The sequence below is a fragment of the Ursus maritimus genome, assembly GCF_017311325.1.
Source record: "Ursus maritimus isolate PB19 chromosome X unlocalized genomic scaffold, ASM1731132v1 scaffold_X1, whole genome shotgun sequence".
Lineage (NCBI taxonomy): Eukaryota > Metazoa > Chordata > Mammalia > Carnivora > Ursidae > Ursus > Ursus maritimus.
Window position 1 is genome coordinate 29963843 of NW_024423319.1, and position 19850 is coordinate 29983692.

The window sequence follows — 19850 nt, forward strand, 5'->3', positions numbered from 1 at the left end:
GGAGCTGGTTCTTTTTTGTCTTTTCCCTTTTTTTAAAGATGTATTCATTTATTTGAGAGAGAGAGAATGACTAGGGGGAGGGGCAGAAGGAGAGAATCTTTAGGCAGACTCCCCACTGAGTGTGGAGTCTGATGCAGGGCTTGATCTCAAGACCCATGAAATCATGACCTGAGCCAAAACCAAGAGTCAGACGCTTGATTGACCAAGCAAAGCAGGCACCCCCAGGAGTTAGTTCTTGGGGAAAAAAGTCAATAAAACTGATAAACCTCTAGCCGGACTTATCAAGAAAAAAAGGGGCCCAAGTAAATAAAATCACAAAAGAGAAAGGAGAAATAACAACCAACCCCACAAAAACACAAAGGACCGTAAGAGAATATCATGAAAAACTATATGCCAACATATTGGACAACGTAGAAGAAATGGATAAATACCTGGAAACAAATAAACCACCAAAACTGAAACAGGAAGAAACAGAAAATAAGAACAGACCAATAACCAGCAAAGAAATTCAATCACTAATCCAAAAACTCCCAAAAAACAAAATTCCAGGACCAGACGTCTTCATATGCAAATTCTACCATTTAAAGAGTTGATACCTTAAAAAAAAAAAAAAGAGTTGATACCTTAAAAAAAAAAAAGAGTTGATACCTATTCTTCTCAAACTATTCCAAAAAACACATGATGAAGGAAAACTTCCAAATTCCTTCTATGAGCCCAGCATTACCCTGATACCAAAACAAGATAAAGACACCACTAAAAAGAGAACTACAAGCCAATTCCTCTGATAAATATAGATACAAAAATTCTCAACAAAGTACTACCAAACCGAATCTAACAATACCTTAAAAAAATCATTCACTATGATAAAGTGGGATTTATTCCTGGGTTGCAAGGGCGGTTCAATATATGCAATTCAGTCAAGATGATACATCATATCAATAAGAAAAAGGGTATGAACCATATGCCCATTTAAAGAGACATAGAAAAAGCACTGGACAAAGTATCACATCCATTCATGATAAAAACCCTCAACAAAGTAGGTTTACTGGGAACATACCTTAACATAATAAAGACCATATATGAAAAACCCACCACTAACATCATCCCTAATAAGAAAAACTGAGAGTTTTTTTATCTAAGGTCAGGAGCAAAACATGCATGTCTACTCTCACCGCTTTTATTCAATATAGTCCTAGTGACAGCAATCAGACAAGAATAATAAGTAAAAGGCATCCAAATCAGTAAGGAAGAAGTAAAACTTTCACTGTTTGCAGATGATGATACTATATAGAGAAAACCCAAAAGACTCTACCAAGAAACAGCTAGAAATGATAAACGAATTGAGAAAAGTCACAGGATACAAAATCAATGTACAGAAATCTGTTGCCTTTCTATACATCAATAATGAAGCAGCAGAAAGAGAAATAAAGAAAACAATCCCACTTACAATTGCAACAAAAATAAAAAGACACCTAGTAATAACCTAACCAAAGAGGTGAAAGACCTGTACTCTAAAAACTACACAACACTGATGAAGGAAATTCAAGACAACAAAGAAATGGAAAGACATTCCATGCTCATGGATTGGAAGAACAAATATTGTTAAAATGTCTACATTAGGGAGTGCCCGGCTGGCTCAGTTAGAACATGCGACCCTTGATCTCAGGACCACGAGTTAAAGCCCCAAGTTGGGCATAGAGCCTACTTAAAAAAGAAACTGTCTAGGGCACCTGGCTTGGTTAAGTGTCTGCCTTCAGCTCAAGTCATGATCGCAGGGTCCTGGGATCAAGCCCCACATCCGTCTCCCTGCTCAGCAAAGAGTCTGCTTCTCCCTCTCCTTCTGCCCCCCTCAACTCGTGCCCTCTCGTGCATGCTCTCTCTCTCTCAAATAAATAAATAAAATCCTTTTTTAAAGAATGTCTGTTAAGGAGGGCATGTGATATAATAAGCACTGGGTTATTATATAAGACTGATGAATCACTGAACTCTAACTTTGAAACTAATAACACATTATTTGTTAATTAATTGAATTTAAATTAAAAAATTAGAGTAAAAAAATGTCTGTACTACCCAAAGCAATCCACACATTTAATGCAATCCTTATCAAAATACCAACAGCATTTTCCACGTAACTAGAACAAACAATCCTAGAATTTGTATGGAACCACAAAAGACCCTGATAGCCAAAGCAATCTTAAAAAAGAAAACCAAAGGGGCATCTGGTTGCCTTAGTCAATAGAGCATGTGACTCTTGATCTCAGGGTTGTGAGTTCAAGCCTCATGGTGAGTATAGAGAATACTGAAAAAAATAAAATCTTGGGGCACCTGGGTGGCTCAGTCAGTTAAGTGCCTGACTCTTGATTTCGGCTCAGGTCATGATTTCAGGGTTGTGAGATTGAGCCCTGCATCAGGCTCCACGCTGGGCACGGAACCTGCTTAGGAGCCTCACTCTCCCTCCCCTCCCCTCTAAAAAAAAAAAGAAATAAAAGAAAAAGAAAAAGAAAAGCTAGAGGCATCACAATTCCAGATTTCAAATTATATTACAAAGCTGTAGTCATCAGGACACCCGGGTGGCTCAGTCAGTTAAGTGTCTGCTTTCAGCTCAGGTCCTGATCCCAGGATCCTGGGATCGAGTCCCACATCGGGCTCCTTGCTCAGCGGGGAGCCTGCTTCTCCCTCTGCCTGTTGCTCTCTCACTCTCTCTCTCACACAAATAAAAAATAAATAAAATCTTTTAAAAAAAAGAAAGAAAATCTATGGTACTAGCATAAAAACAGACATAAAATCAATGGAACAGAATAGAAAAGCCAGAAATAAACCCATACTTTTATGGTCAATTAATCTATGACAAAGTAGGCAAGAATATACAATGGGAAAAAGACAATCTCTTCACAAAATGGTGTTAGGAAAACTGGACAGCAACATGCAAAAGAACAAAACTGGACCACTGTCTTATACCATGCACAAAAATAAATTCAAATGTATTAAATACATAAATGTGAGACCTGAAACCGTAAAAATCCTGGAAGAGAACACAGACAGTAACTACTCTGATATTGGCCATAGCACCTTTTTTCTAGGTATGTCTCTTGAGGCAAGGGAAACAAAAGGAAAATTACTGGGACTGCATCAAAATAAAAAGGTTCTCCACAGCAAAGGAGACAATCAACAAAACTAAAAGAGAACCTACGGAATGGGAGAGGATATTCACAAATGATGTACCTGATAAAGGGCTAGTGCCCAAAATATATAAAGAACTGATACAACTCAACACCCAAAAAACAAATAATCCAATTAAAAAATGGGCAGAAGACATGAACAGACATTTTCTTCCAAAGAAGACATACAGTCATCAGGCACATGAAAAGATGCTCAAAATCACTCACCATTAGGGAAATGCAAATCAAAAGTACAGTGAGATATTACCTCACACCTGTCAGAATGGCTAAAATCAACTACACAAGAAACAACAGGTGTTGGCAAGGATGTGGAGAAAAAGGAACCTTTGTGGACTATAGGTGGGAAAGCAAACTTGTGTAGCCACCGTGGAAAACAGTATGAAGGTTCCTCAAAAATTAAAAATAGAACTGCCCTACAACCCGGCAATCGCACTACTGGGTATTTACCCCAAAAATACAAAAACACTAATTCAAACGGATACATGCACCCCTATGTTTATAGCAGCATTATTTACAATAGCCAAATTATGGAAGCAACCCAACTGTCCATCGTTTGAAGAATAGATAAAGAAGATGTGGTATATATACACAATGCAATATTATTCAGCCATAAAAAGAATTAAATCTTGGATAAAGCTAGGGAGTATGACACTAAGCAAAATACGACAGTCAGAGAAAGACAACTACCATGTGATTTCGGTCATGTGAAATTTAAGAAACAAAACAAGTGAGCAAAGGGGAAAAAAGACAAATACAAACCAAGAAACAGACTCGTATGTAAATATAGAGAACAAACCGATGGCTACCAGAGGGGAGGTGGGGGGAGGGAGAATGGGTTAAACAGGTGATGGAGTTAAGGAATACACTTGTCATGATGAGCACTGGGTGATGTATGTAATTGTTGAATCACTACATTGTACATCTGAAATTAATATAACACTGTATGTTAACTAACTGGAATTAAAATAAAAACTTTAATGAAATAAAAAAGTAAAATAACCAGAGAAATATTTCACATTGAAACTCTCACAATAAGTTTAGTCAATTTAAATCATATAACAGAAACTTAAATAAACAAACATGGTAGATAAGACTAATAAAGTTAGAATAACTCAGCTGGAATTGAAAAGAGGACAAAAAAATTCTATTCCTAAAGTTATGACAGCCTTGAATTCTGATATTATGGCAATCATATCTGTGCTTGATATTATACAATGTACCATATGTGCTTATACCCCCTGAAACCTTATAAAAATGGCTTATGGGGGTGCCTGGGTGGCTCAGTTGGTTAAGTGTCTGCCTTCAGCTCGGGTCATGACCCCAGGGTCCCGAGATCCAGCCCTGCATCGGGCTCCCTGCTCGGCCAGGAGCCTGCTCCTTTTTCTTTTTTTTTTAATTTTTTTTATTATATTATGTTAGTCACCATACAGTACATCCCCGATTTCCGATGTAAAGTTCGAGGATTCATTAGTTGCGTATAACACCCAGTGCATCATGCAATACGTGCCCTCCTTACTACCCATCACCAGTCTATCCCATTCCCCCACCCCCCTCCCCTCTGAGGCCCCCAGTTTGTTTCTCATAGTCCATAGTCTCTCATGCTTCATTCCCCCTTCTGATCACCCCCTTTCTTTATCCCTTTCTTCCCCTACCGATCTTCCCAGTTCTTATGTTCCATAGATGAGAGAAATCATATGATAATTGACTTTCTCTGCTTATTTCACTTAGCATTATCTCCTCCAGTGCCGTCCATGTTGCAGCAAATGTTGAGAACTCGTTCTTTCTGATAGCTGAGTAATATTCCATTGTATATATGGACCACAGCTTCTTAATCCAGCCATCTGTTGAAGGGCATCTCGGTTCCTTCCCCGATTTCAGGAGCCTGCTTCTACATCTGCCTCTGCCACTCCTCCTGCTTGTGCTCTCTCGCACGCACTCTCTCTCTCTCTCAAAGAAATAAATAAAATCTTTTTTAAAAAATGGCTTATAGATGGAAATACAATTCTCAACAAAGTTTAACTTGAATGGGTTAAAAAGCTTAATTTGTTGTCATTTGGCAACTGGATATAGTAGCACATTAAGGAGGTCTTTATTATGCTTTTGCTACGAATATTAGGAATATGGTTGCTTAAACTGGTCATTAAACAATGGTGTAAAAGAATGTGCAGCAAAGGAAAAATGCTCCCCCAAAATGACTGCATGTGATTAAGGTTGTAAGTGATGTAGAATCAGAGGGCGGATTGATATTTTTGTGAACTTAGCTTTGTACAGGGCATTAGGCCCTTAGGATTAATTAGTGTGTGAGTGATTTGAAATTACAAATTGGATTGTTGTGTATTGTTATGATGTATTTTCAAATCCATTTGTTTATGATAAAGAAGGTTTTTAGAAATAAAGTTATTTTGATATAAGAATGAAGTAATTTGTGTTAGGATATTGTCCCGTCATCTGTTCTCACTGTTAAGAACTCAACAGCTCAGCTGCCGGGGGGGCCCCACTGGGGGCATATCAGTAAAAACAGAATATAAGGAAGTAAGTATGGCAAGGGGACATTTTGACAGTCAATACTGCATTGCTGAGGACAATTTAAGTATTTGGTCTTAGATAGGCAACATTTTGCTGATCTAAAATAGCTCTCTGAAGACCTTGTGGCAATTAGCTCCTGGTTCCTGGTAAAAGTGAATCTTCTACAAGCAGTGGTGAAAGCTGTGCAGTAGCTTGAGATAAAAATCCTCTTGCCCATCACAATGGTGCCATCAATCCCTAGCAAAGCACTCTAGCAACAGGGGACCTTTACTTTTGTACTCGTGGGTGGGCCTCACCTTTCAGATGGCTAAGCAGTCTCTCCTGAGTACCAACTCCTTTAAAGGTACACCTCAATTAAGTTTGAACTTTATTCCTTTCACTTCTCCTTCCCTGGAACAATAGTGTGATTAAGCTATCATAAATTTAGAGTACATTATTTTTTTACTGGCTTATGAAGAGACATTGTCCTGTGTGCTACTGGCCTGTAAAATTCTCACAGTGAACATCTTCTAAATAAATTATTAGCAAAGACAAACTCAGTCTTTGAATATTAAGTTGCTTTCCAAAACAAAGTATTACCAAAGTCCCTATACCCAAGGAACTAGTTCCACAAATATTTTTTCCTGCTAACCTAAATTTAGATAAAGAAAAGGACGCTTACCACTCTTGATTCCGTTATACCTTCAGGCGGAGACCCAGCAGATTAATGTTGTAAGAACTGATAACTTATGCCAACTTGTCAGAAGTCCCAGAACCTCACAGCTGCAGCAGCTCTGGGGAGAGCAATGTTCATCCAGTTAAAATTTGTCCTGCCATCCACAACAACTGTTCGGGAGTAAAAATTTCGTCCACCCTTCAAGATTCTTCTGGATGGTCTAAGGACTAAACTAACATGAGACAGATTAACAGAAGAAAATCAAAACTGTGTACCTACAAGGAATCCACATAAACTGAGTATCCAAACACAGTCAGGCAAAATGAAGTAAATATGTCATTCTGGACTAAGGAACACAGGCATGGGTTAGGAATTTCAAAGGAAAAGAGAGCAATTCACAGGAGGATGAAAAAGACTAAATGCTTATGAAAGAAATGCTTGCTGGGCCATACAGAAACAATGGGACATGACAGGACTTTAAACAAACAGGCCTTACTAGATTCCTCCCTAGCTATCATAATTAGTTCACATTATACTGTAATTACCTATGGTGACATTCCTGTCTTAGAGCAGGTCCTCTACCTAAATTCTTTTAGGCAGTTAAAAGAAAGGTCAAAGATTCTTCCTGTGCTTTATATTTCATAGAAATAATCAGACTAGGGGCGCCTGAGTGGCTTAATCAGTTAAGCATCTGCCTTCACCTCAGGTCATGATCCCAGAGTCCTGGGATCAAGCCCCGCATTGGGCTCCCTGTTCAGTGGGGAGCCTGCATCTCCCTCTGCCTCTGCCGCTCCCTCTGCTTGTGCAGTGAATGCTCTCTCTCTGTCAAATAAATAAAATCTTTAAAAAAATAATCATACTATAATAATTCACATGCTAAAGACACATTTTTGGGGTGGCAAATTTTTAATCCTTTCATTTATAAGATCAAACAAATAGAAATATATAGCCCAACTAATATCAAAAAAGCAAGAAACAACAAGTGTAAGGATGTGGAGAAAAGGAAACTCTCATGTTTTGTTCATGGAAATGTAAACTGATGCAACCACTGTGAAAAGCAGTATGGAGATCCCTTGAAAAATTAAAAATACAAATACCATATGATCCAATAATTCCACTAGTGGGTATTCACCCAAAGAAAACAAAAATACTAACTAGAAAAGATATATGTACCCCTATGTGTATTGCAGCATTATTTATAATAGCCAAGATATGGAAACAACCCAACTGCCCATCCATATATAAATGGATAAAGAAGATGTGGTATATATATGGAACAGTACTCAGCCATGAGAAAGAATGAAGTCTTGACATTTGCAATGACATGGATGGACCTAGAGGGTATCATTACGTTAGGTGAAATAAGTCACATAGAAAGATGAATACCATGTGATTTCATTATATGTGGAATATAAAAAAACAAATGAACAAATGAAAGGAATAAACTATTAAATACAGAGAACAAACTGGTGGTTGCCAGAGGGAAAGGTTGGGGATAGTCAAAATACATGAAGGGGATTAAAAATTACCAACTTCCAGTTATAAAATAAATCAGTCACAGAGATGAAAAGTACAGCATAGGGAACACAGTCAATCATACTGTAATAACGTATGGTGACAAATGGTGATGACACTTATCAAAGTGAGCACTGAATAATGTAGAGAATTGTCAAATCACTATGTGGTACTCCTGAAACTAATATAACATTGTATGTCAACTATACTTCCATAACAAATTTTTAAAAAGAAAAAAAATTAAATACATGACCTGAGTTAAATCTGAATTACAGATTAAAAAGAAACATATTTTTGGATAAGTATAGTAAGGGCAGAAAGCTTTTCCCTTCTTCCCTTCTAGGTTTTTCAGCTGCTCTAATAATTAAATTACATAACACAGATGAACAGAAGAAAAACAAATAAGAAAGCTCTTCCTTTGTCTGCTGGGCCCCAAGTCTTCAGCTCCAAATGATCCACATGCAAAAGTGACACAGTCTGAGGTGGATTATTCTCCCCCTCAACAAAAAAGCTTACCTTTAAAAAGACTTGCAGTGCAGGAAAGAACTGAATATTTTATAAAAAGACTACAAAAATTGCAGCCAGCCAAGCTGAGGGCCAGCCCGACCCCCCAGCCCAAATGCAAACGCAGCAATGTGGCTCAGCCACAACAAGAAGGTGCACGAAGCCCACACCAGGGACAGCTCTGGAGTACAGTGATTTTGGTGACCAGGAGAGATTGCACTAAAGGGCATCACCAGATGCCCTCCACTTAAGGCCACTACTTTCAAGAGCCGGAGACACACAGAGCTGACTTATTTAATACACAGAAAGAGACACAAAGAGTAAGACAAAATGAGTGGACAGAAGAATATGTTCTGAAAGAAAGAATATGAAAAAAATCACAGAAAAAGACCTAAGTGAAACAAAGATAAGCAATCCACCTGACGAAGAGTTCAAAGTGATGGTCATAAAGACACTCACTGGGCTTGAGAGAACAATGGATGAACTCAGAGAGAAATATAACAAAGAGATAAAAAATATATAAAAGAACCAATCAGGGCTGAAGAAAGCAATAACTGAAGTGAAAAATATACTATAGAGGGCATAAGCAGCAAATGAGAGGATGCAGAAGAATGGATCAGCAAGCTGGAAGACTGGGTAACAGAAAGCAACCATGTGGAGCAGCTGAAAGGAAGCAATTTTTGAGAACAGGTTGGGGCACCTGGGTGGCTCAGTCAGTTAGGCGTCTGCCTTTGGCTCAGGTTGTGATCCCAGGGTCCTGGGATCGTGCCCCACATCAGGCTCCCTGCTCAGCCAGGAGCCTGCTTCTTCCTCTCCCTCTGCTGCTCCCCCTGCTTGTGCTCTCCTGCTCTCTCTCTCTCTGTCAAAAAAATAAATAAAATATTTTTTAAAAATGAGAATAGGTTAAGGTACCTTTGTGACAACATCAAGGATAATAACATTTGCATAATGGGGGTCCCAGAAGGGGAAAAGAAGGAAAGGCAGAAAACTAATTTGAAGAAATAATACCTGAAAGCTTCCTTAATCTGGGGAAGAAAAGAGACATCAAGGTTCAAGAAGCACAGACAGCCCCAAACAAGATGAACTCAAGGTGGTCCACACCAAGAAACACAATTATTAAAATGTCAAAAATTAAAGATAATGAGAGAATCTCAAAGCAGCAAGAGAAAAGCAGTTATGCAAGGGAAAAACAGTAAGGCTACCAGCTAATTCTTCAGCAAAACCTGCAGGCCAAAAGAGAATGGCATGATATATTTAAAGTGCTGAAAGGAAAAACTCTACAACCAAAAATACTCTACTAGCAAAGTTATTCAGGATTAAAGGAGAAAGAAAGAGTCTCACAGACAACTATACAAGAAATGTTAAATGGACATATTTAAGGAGAAAACACAAGGCCATAACTAGAAGTAAGAAAATTTTGAAAGGAAAAATTTCACTGGTAAAAGCAAACACACAATAAAGATACGAGTTCCATCATTTATTTAGGTAGTATGAAGGCTAAAAAAACAAAAGTAGTAAAATCAATTATATCTAAAAACTTAGTCAAGGAATACACAAAATAAAAACGTAAAATATGACATCATTTACATAAAACATGCAAGGGGGAGTACAACTGCAGTGCTTTTGGACTGTGTTCAAACTTAAGTGACTACCATCTTAATATACATTGCTACATACATGGAAAGTTATAAATGAACATCATGGTAATCACAAACCAAAAACCTGTAATAGATACACAGTAAGTAAAGGAACCTGAGCATAATACAAAGAAAGTCATTAAGCATCAAGGGAACAGAGGAAGAACAGAAAGAAAAGATAACTATAAAAACAATGAGCAAGACAGCATACATATCAATCAATCACTCTAAATGTGAATGAAGTAAATGCTCCAATCAAAAGACATATGGTAAAAAAAAAAGACAGGGTGACTGAATTGATTAAAAAAAAAATGACCCATTGGGACGCCTGGGTAGCGCAGTCGTTAAAGCGTCTGCCTTCCGCTTAGGGCGTGATCCCGGCGTTCCGGGATCGAGTCCCACATCGGGCTCCTCTGCTGGGAGCCTGCTTCTTCCTCTCTCACTCGCCTGCTCTGTTCCCTCTCTCGCTGGCTGTCTCTCTGTCACATAAATAAATAAAATCTTTAAAAAAAAAAAAAAAATGACCCATCTATATGCGGCCTACAAGAGACTCACTGTAGACCTCAAGACACACACAGGCTGAAAGTGAAGGGATAGAAAAAGATATTCTATGCAAATAGAAGCAAAAAACAAACAACAACAAAAAAAAACCCTGGGTAGCAATGATTATATCAGACAAATCAGATGTTAAAATAAAGTCTGTAGCTCAACATTACTAAATATCAAGGAAATGCAAATCAAAACCAGGAGGAGTTATCACCTCACACCTGTTAGAATGGCTGACATCAAAAACAAAAGAAACGACAAGTTTTGGTGAGGTTGTGGAGATAAAGGAACCCCTGTGCACTGTTGATGGGAATGCAAACTGCTACAGCCACTGTAGGAAACAGTAGGAAGGTTCGTCAAAAATTAAAAATAGAATTACCATATGCTCCAGTAATTCCACTACTGGGTATTTACCCAAAGAATATAAAAATACTAATTTGAAAGGATATGCACACTCCTTTGTTTATTACAGCAATATTCACAATAGTCAAATTACGGAAGCAGCCCAAGTGTCCATTAATGGATGAATGGATTAAGAAGAAGTGGTGTCTAGGGGCGCCTGGGTGGCACAGCGGTTAAGCATCTGCCTTCGGCTCAGGGCGTGATCCCAGCGTCATGGGATCGAGCCCCACATCAGGCTCCTCTGCTATGAGCCTGCTTCTTCCTCTCCCACTCCCCCTGCTTGCATTCCCTCTCTCGCTGGCTGTCTCTATCTCTGTTGAATAAATAAATAAAATCTTTAAAAAAAAAAAACAAAAAACAAAAGAAGAAAGTGGTATCTAGGTGCCTGGCTGGCTCAGTGGGTAGAGCATGTGACTCGTGATCTCCAGCACATGAGTTCAAGCCCCACACTGGGTGTAGAGATGGCTTAAAAACATATATATAAATACATATAAAATATATATATACATAAAAGAAGTGGTGTATGTATACAATATAATATTACTTAGCCATGAAAAAGAATGAAATCTTGCCATTTTGCGACAATATGGATGGATCTAATGCTAAATGAACTAAATCATTAAGAGGAAGACAAATACCATATGATTTTATTCATATGTGGAATTTAAGAAACAAAACAAATGAACAATGAAAAACAGAGATAATCCAAAAAAAAAGACTCTTACCTATAGAGACAAACTGATGGTTACCAGAGGGGGAGGTGGGTGGGGGGGATGGGTGAAACAGGGGAAGGGGATTAAGAGTACACTTACCATGAAGAGCACTGAGTAATGTATAGAATTGTTGGATCACTATATTATACACCTTAAACTATACTGGAATTTAAATAAATAAATAAATAAATAAATAAATAAATAAATAAAACAAAGACTGTACTAAGCGAGAAAGGCATTACATAATATAAAGGCATAAATCCAACAGAAAGATGTAACATTTGTAAATATCTATACACCTAATATAGGAGCACCTAATTATATAAAGCAAACATTAAGAGACATAAAGGGAGAAATAGACAGCCAACAATAATAGAACTCTTTAACACCCCACTTACATCAATGGATAGATCATCGAGACAGAAAATTGACAATGAAACAGTGACTTTCAATGACACATAAGGCAAGATGGACTTGACTTAACAGAGATATACAGAATAATCCATTCAAAAACAGCAGAATTCACATACTTTTCAAGTGTACATGGAATATTCTCCAGGACAGATCTCGTGTTAGGCCACAATTTCAATAAATTTTAGGAGACTGAAATCAAAGCAAGCATCTTTTCTGCCCACAACATTATGAAACTACAAATCAGTACCAAAAAAAATTACCAGAAAAACAAAAAAACACGTGGAAGCTAAACAACATGCTACTAAACTACAAATAGGTCAAAGAAGAAATCAAAGAGGAAATCTAAAAAATAATTGGAGACAAATGAAACTGAAAACATGACATTTGAAAATCTATGGGCTGGAGCAAAGTGGTTCTAAGAGGAAGATTATGGCAATACAGGCCTACCTCAAGAAACAAAAAAATCTCAGTCTAACCTTACACCTAAAGGAGCTTGTAAAAGAAGAGAAAATGAAGCCCAAATTTAGCAGAATGAATGAAATAATAAAGAGTGGAAATAAATGAAATAGAGACCAAAAACACGATATTAAATAGATCAAGGAAATTAGGAACTGATGCTTTGAAAAGATTAACAAAATTGATAAACTTTTAGCCAGTCTCATCAAGAAAAAAAGGAGGGCTCAAATACATAAAATCAGAAATGAAAAAGGGGCGCCTGGGTGGCTCAGTCGTTAAGCGTCTGCCTTTGGCTCAGGGCGTGATCCCAGGGTCCTGGGATTGAGCCCTGCATCGGGCTCCCTACTCCACTGGGAGCCTGCTTCTTCCTCTCCCACTCCCCCTGCTTGTGTTCCCTCTCCTGCTGGCTGTCTCTCTGTCAAATAAATAAATAAAATCTTAAAAAAAAAAGAAATGAAAAAGAAGTTACAACTAATACCACAGAAATACAAAAGATTATGAGACTACTATGAAAAATTATTTGTCAATAAATTAGACAAATTAGGGGAAAATACGAAAATTCCTAAAGATAGACAATATTCTGAGAATCAACCAGAAAGAAACAGAAAATCTCAACATACCAATTAGTATAATGGAATTGAATCAGTAGTCAAAAAACTCACAACAAGGGGCATCTGGGTGGCTCAGTCAGTTAATATCACTCAGGGTCCTGGGATCCGGCCCCATGTCAAGCTCCCTGCTCAGCACGGAGTCTGCTTCTCCCTCTCCCTCTGCTCCTCCCCCCAGCTTGTTCTCTCTCTCTCTCAAATAAATAGAATCTTAAAAAAAAAAAAAAAAAACCTCCCAACAAACATAAATCCAGAACCAGGGGCACCCGGCTGGTTCAGTCAGTACAGCACATGACTCTGGGGGTAGTGAGTTCAAGCCCCATGTTGGGTGTGGAGCCTAATTCAAATAATAAGTAAATAAATAATTGGTTAATATTATATCTTTAAAAAAAGGTACTCAATGGAATATAAATACCACAATAATTAGAAACCTACAATCACCCATTAAAAAATATACAAACTATCCTCCAAAAATGTTGTACCAACAGTATAGGAAAATGTTCTTTCTCCAATACGCTGACATGGAATATTATTAATTTTCAAAAATTTTGCCAATCTGACAGGTGATCTGTGTTTCTTTGCATTTGCCTGATGAATAATGAAGCTACACATAGTTTCAAATGTTTATTGGCTATTTTTGCTTCTTTGGTGTAGTATCTATTCATATATTTTGCCCCTCTTCTATTAGGTTGTCTTTTTCCTATCAATATGTAGGATTCTTTATATATTAGGAATGTAAATCTTTTTTATTATATAGGTTGCAAATATCTGCGTAGTGATTTGTTTTAAATTTTTATTTATGAAGGCAACACTTTATTTTTTTCAGGATTTATTGATTTATTTATTTAAGTAATCTCTACACCCAATGTGGGGCTTGAACTAACGATCTGATATCAAGAGTTGCACACTCCTCCAACTGAGCTAATCAGGCACCCTGAAGGCAACACTTTAAATTCTACCAAACATTCAAAGAAGAATTAATACCTATCCTTCTTGAATAGAGAAGAGGAAAAAATGCTTCTGAATTGATTTTACAAGGCTAGCATTACCCTGATATCAAAGCAGACAAAGACACTACAATAAAAGAAAATTACAAGTCAATAACCCTGATGAACATACATGCAAAAATCCTCAATAAAATATTTGCAAAATTAGTTCAATAGTACATTAAGAGGACCATTCACCATGATCCAGTGATATTTATTCCAGGGATGCAAGGATGATTCAGTATCTCCAGATCAATCCTTGAGATACACCACATTAAGAAATGAAATATAAAAATCGTATAATCATCTCAACAGATGCAGAAAAAAAATTTCACAAAATTGAGCATCTATTCATGAGAAGCACTCTCAACAAAGTAGATATAGAAGGAACATACCTTAAAAAAATAAAGACCATACATGACAAACAACAAACATCATACTCAATGTTAAAAAGCTGAGAGGTTTTCTTCTAAGATTAGGAAGGCAAGGGTTCTTTTATTTCAATACAATACTGGAAGGACTAACCACAGAAAGCAGACAAGAAGAATACATAAATGGCATCCAAATTGGTAAGGAAGAATTAAAACTATCACTATTTGCAGATGACATAATACTATACACTATGTAGTATACTATATATAAAAAACCCTAAAGACCACCAAAAAATACTAGAATTAATAAATTCAGTAAACATGTAAGATATAAAATCAATATACAGAAATCTGTTGTGTTTCGACACAATAACGACAAAATATCAGGAAAAAAATTAGGAAAACAATCCCATTTACAATTGCACCGGAAAAAATTGCTTAGGAATAAATTTAACCAAGTTGAAAGACTGTAATCTGAAAACAATAAAACACTGATAAAAAAACTGAACACAGGGGCGCCTGGGTGGCTCAGTCGTTAAGCATCTGCCTTTGGCTCAGGGCGTGATCCCAGGGTCCTGGGATTGAGCCCCACATCAGGCTCCTCCACTGGGAGCATGCTTCTTCCTCTCCCACTACCCCTGCTTGTGTTCCCTCTCTCGCTGGCTGTCTCTCTCTCTCTGTCAAATAAATAAATAAAATCTTTAAAAAAAAACTGAACACAATATAAATAAATGGTAAGATATACCCTCCACATTGATTAGAAGAATTAATATTGTTAAAATGTCCATACTAACCAAACCAATCTACAAATTCAATGCAATGCTTATCAAAATACCAATAATATTTTTCACAGATTTAGAACAAATGATCCTAAAATTTGTATGGAACTATGAAAGACCCCGAATAGACAAAGCAATCCTGAGAAAGAAGAACAAAGCTGGAAATACCACAATTCCAGATTTCAAATTATATTACAATGTTATACAAATCGTCACATTTGTCCAAAAAACACATATAGATGGTCAATATACATTAAAAGATGCTTAACATCACTAGTTACCAGGGAAATGGAAATCAAAACAACATGAGATATCACCTCACATGAGTGAGAATGACTAAAATATAAGTCAAGAAATAACAACTGTTGGTGAGGATGTAGAGAAAAGGAAACCTGTGTGCACTGTTTGTGGAAATGTAAATTGGTGTAACCACTGTGGAAAACACTATAAAAGTTCCTCAAAAAATTAAAAATAGAAAATACCATATGATCCAGTAATTCCATTACTGGGTATATACCCAAAGAATGCAAAAACACTAATTCAAGAAGATATATGTACCCCTATGTTTATTGCAGGATTATATACAAAGCCCAGACATTGAAGAAACCTGAGTCCATTGATAAAACAAAAAAGATGTGAAATACACATGCAATGGAATATTACTCAGCCATAAAAAAGAATGAAATCTTCCCATTCACAAAACCACAGATGGACCTAGAGAGTATTATGCCGCATAAGATAAATCAAATGGAGAGGACAAATAACAAATGATTTCACCTGTATGTGGATTCTAAAAAAAACAAAACAAATTCATAAACAAACAAAAAACCGAAACAAACTCATAAACAGAGAACAAACTGGTGGCTGCCAGAGGAAAGGGGGTAAGGGATGGAATAGGCAAAATAGGTGAAGGGAATTAAGAGTAATAAACTACCACTTATCAAATAAATGTCACAGGGGTGCCTGGGTGGCTCAGTGGGTTAAGTGCCAGACTCTTGGGTTTCAGTTCAAGTCATGATCTCATGGGTTGTGAGATCGAGCACTGAACCCCACAATAGGCTCTGCCCTCCGCAGGGAGTCTGCTTAAAGATTCTCTCCCTCTGCCCTTCCTCCCACTCACTCTCACTTTCCAATACATAAATCTTCAAAAAATAAAATAAAATAAATGTAACAGAGATGAAAGGTATAACAGAAAATATAGTCAATAATATTATAATGTTGTATGGTGACAGAAGGTAACTACATGTATGATGAAAATCGCAAAATGCATTATATAGAGAATTCTCCAATCACTAAGTTGTATACCTAAAACTAGTAATATTGTATGTCAACTATTTCAAATTAAGCAAAACGTAAAAAAATAATTGTTAATGAAAAAAGAAATTGAAGGTGAAACAAATAAATAGAAAGATATATATACTATGGGGGCGCCTGGGTGGTGTAGTCGTTAAGCGTCTGCCTTCGGCTCAGGGCGTGATCCCAGCGTTATGGGATCGAGCCCCACATCAGGCTCTTCTGCTATGAGCCTGCTTCTTCCTCTCCCACTCCCCCTGCTTGTGTTCCCTCTCTCGCTGGCTGTCTCTCTCTGTCGAATAAATAAATAAAATCTTTAAAAAAAAAAGATATATATACTATGATTATAGATTGGAAGAATGAATATTGTTAAAATGTCTATAATACACAAAGCAACCCACAGGTTTAATACCAACCCTAAGAAAATACTTACGGTGGGGTGTTTTTTTTGTTTTTCTGTTAAGCTTTATTTTAATTCCACTATAGTTAACAAACAGTGTTATATTAATTTCATGTACACAATATAGTAACTAAACAACTCCATACATCACCCAGCGCTCATCAAGACAAGTGCACTCCTTAATCCCCATCACCTATTTCACCCATCCCTCCACCCACCTACCCTCTGGTAACCATCAGTTTGTTCTTTATATTTAAGAGTCTATTTCTTGGTTTGTCTCTCTCTCTTTTTTTTCCTTTGCTCGTTTGTTTTGCTTCTTTAATTTCACATATGAGTATGTAGCATTATACGCCCTAGCTCCATCCATGTCATTGCAAATGGATTCACAGAATTAGAACAAATAAACCTAAAATTTCCTTGGAACCACAAAAGAACCAGAATAGCCAAAGCAACCTTAAGAACAAATCTGGAGGTATCACAATACCAAATTTCAAACTATACTACAAAGCAATAGTAATCAAAGCAGAATGGTACTACAGGCACAAACACAGATACATAGATCAATAGAACATAACAGCCCAGGGGCGCCTAGGTGCCTCAGTTGGTTAAGTGGCTGCCTTTGGCTCAGGTTGTGATCTCAGAGTCCTGGGATCTAGTCATACTTCAGGCTCCATGCTCAGCGGGGAGTCTGCTTCTCCCTCTCCCTCTGCCCCTCTCCTCTGTTCAAGCTCTCTCACACGTGCACTTGGGTGCTCTCGCTCTCTCAAGTAAATAAATAAAATCTTTAAAAAATAGAACATAACAGCTCAGAAATATAACCAAGCTTACATGGTCAATTAATCTATGACAAAGGAGACAAGAATGTACAGTAGAGAAAAAAACCAGTCTCTTCAATAAATGGTGCTGGAAAAATTAACAGCCACATGCAAAAGAATGAAACTGGATCATTTTCTTGCACAATACATGGAAATAAACTGAAAATAAATAAAAGACCAAAATGTAAGGGGCGCCTGTGTGCTTCAGATGGTTAAGCATCTGACTCTTGATGTCAGCTCAGGTCTTCATCTCAGTGTCAGGAGTTCAAGCCCCATGTTCGGCTCTAGCCTGGACATGGAGCCTACTTAATAAATAAAATAAAATAAAATAAAATAAAATAAAATAAAATAGACCAAAATGTAAGATCTGAAACCATAAAACTCCTAAAAGAAAACACAGAGAATTTACAGACATCAGCCATAACAGTATTTTTCTGGTTAGGTCTCCTCAGGCACAGGGGAAAAAAAGCAAAAATAATTAAATGGGACTACACCAAACTGAAAAGCTTTTTTGCACAGCAATAGAAATCACCAAAAAACCAAAAAGGCAACCTCAAGAATAGAGAAAAATATTTGCAAGTCATATATCCGATAAGGGGATAATATTCAAAATTTATAATCAACCCATACAACTCAACACCAAAACAAAAATTGAATCAAAACAGGGCAGAGTACCTAAACAGACATTTTTCTTTGAAAAAAAATTACATATGGCCAATGGACACATAAAAAGATGCTCAACATCACTAAATATCAGGGAAATGCAAATCAAAACCACGATATTATCTGACACCAGTCAGGATGCCCAGGGTGGAAAAGAGAAAAAAAAACAAACGTTGCACATGATATGTAGAAAAGGGAACCCTTCTGCAATGTTGGTGGGAACGTAAATTGATGCAGCTGCTATGAGAAACACTATGGACTTTCCTCAAAAAACTAAACATACACGTATCATACAATACAATAATTCTACTTCTGGGTATTTACCCAAACAAAAACAAAAACATGAACATTAAAAAATATATTCACCCTAATGTTGATTCCAGCATTATCTACAATAGGAAAGATATGGAATCAATTGAGGCATCCATCCATGGATGACTGGATATAAAAGATGTGGTAGATATGCACAACAGAATATTTACTCAGCCATACTAAAGAATGATTACCATTAGTGGTAACCTGGATGGAACCAGACGGTATTAATGCTACCCGAAATCTACCCGAAATCTCAGACAGAGAAACACAAACACCACACGAATTCGCTAAAAAGTGGAATCTAAAAAACAAATCAACAAAATAAACACAATCAAAAATGGAGAGAAAAAACGAGGTTCCCGAAGGGAGGGGTGGGGGATGGGCAAAATAGCTGAAGGGAATTAAGAGGTGCGAAATTGCAGTCAGAAAATAAATACGTCTCCACAATGAAAACTATGGCATACAGAATATAAACAATGATGTAATATTAACTTTCTATGGTGACAGAGGGTTAACTACACTTCCAAGGTGAGCAATTCCAAATATACATAATTGCCGAATCACTACGCCGCACATTTGAAATTACGATAATATTTTAGGTAAACTACATTTCTATTAAAATTTTTTAAGTAAAAAACAAAAAATATACCCACGAAAATCAAAATAAAATAATAACTTTAATAAAAAAGAATAAAACAATAAAAATACACTGTAAAATAAAATATACTATAATAAAAAAGAATAAAGGAAAAATACAATATATAAAGAAAATAAAAACCAAAATAAACAGTAAAATAAAATATAAAATGAAATAACATTTTAAAAAACACCCAGTTTCCCTCTAGCGTCTGCCACTATTAAATTACACAAATAAAAGAAATAGGACGTTGTCAAACAACATACATACCACAAGTAGTTTCAAAAATTGCTATTTACACCAAGGATCCTGGAATCCGACGCGAAGATGGTGCCCAGACAGCTCCAGAGAACACACCTTGAGAGGGAGATGTAGGACGGGGCCCAGAGCCCACGGCTAAGGGCTGAGGCCACCCAAGTCTCTGCAGGGAGGAAGG

The 19850-nt window shown here is 37.0% G+C and overlaps 1 long non-coding RNA gene across 3 annotated transcripts in view; it reads right to left on the reverse strand.

The window, feature by feature from the left end:
* Positions 1-19831, reverse strand: part of LOC103680212 — a 73206-nt gene extending 53375 nt beyond the window's left edge. Inside the window, exons 1-2 of one of the 3 annotated variants that reach the window (XR_573072.2) lie at positions 19685-19831; positions 6367-6478 (exon numbers count right to left, since the gene is read on the reverse strand). This is a non-coding gene — a long non-coding RNA (uncharacterized LOC103680212). Of the gene's footprint in view, positions 1-6366; positions 6479-9079; positions 9145-19684 lie in introns of those variants that run through there. The other 2 variants (XR_005834534.1, XR_573073.2) reach the window with 2 other exon arrangements.
* Positions 19832-19850: the final 19 nt, after the last annotated feature.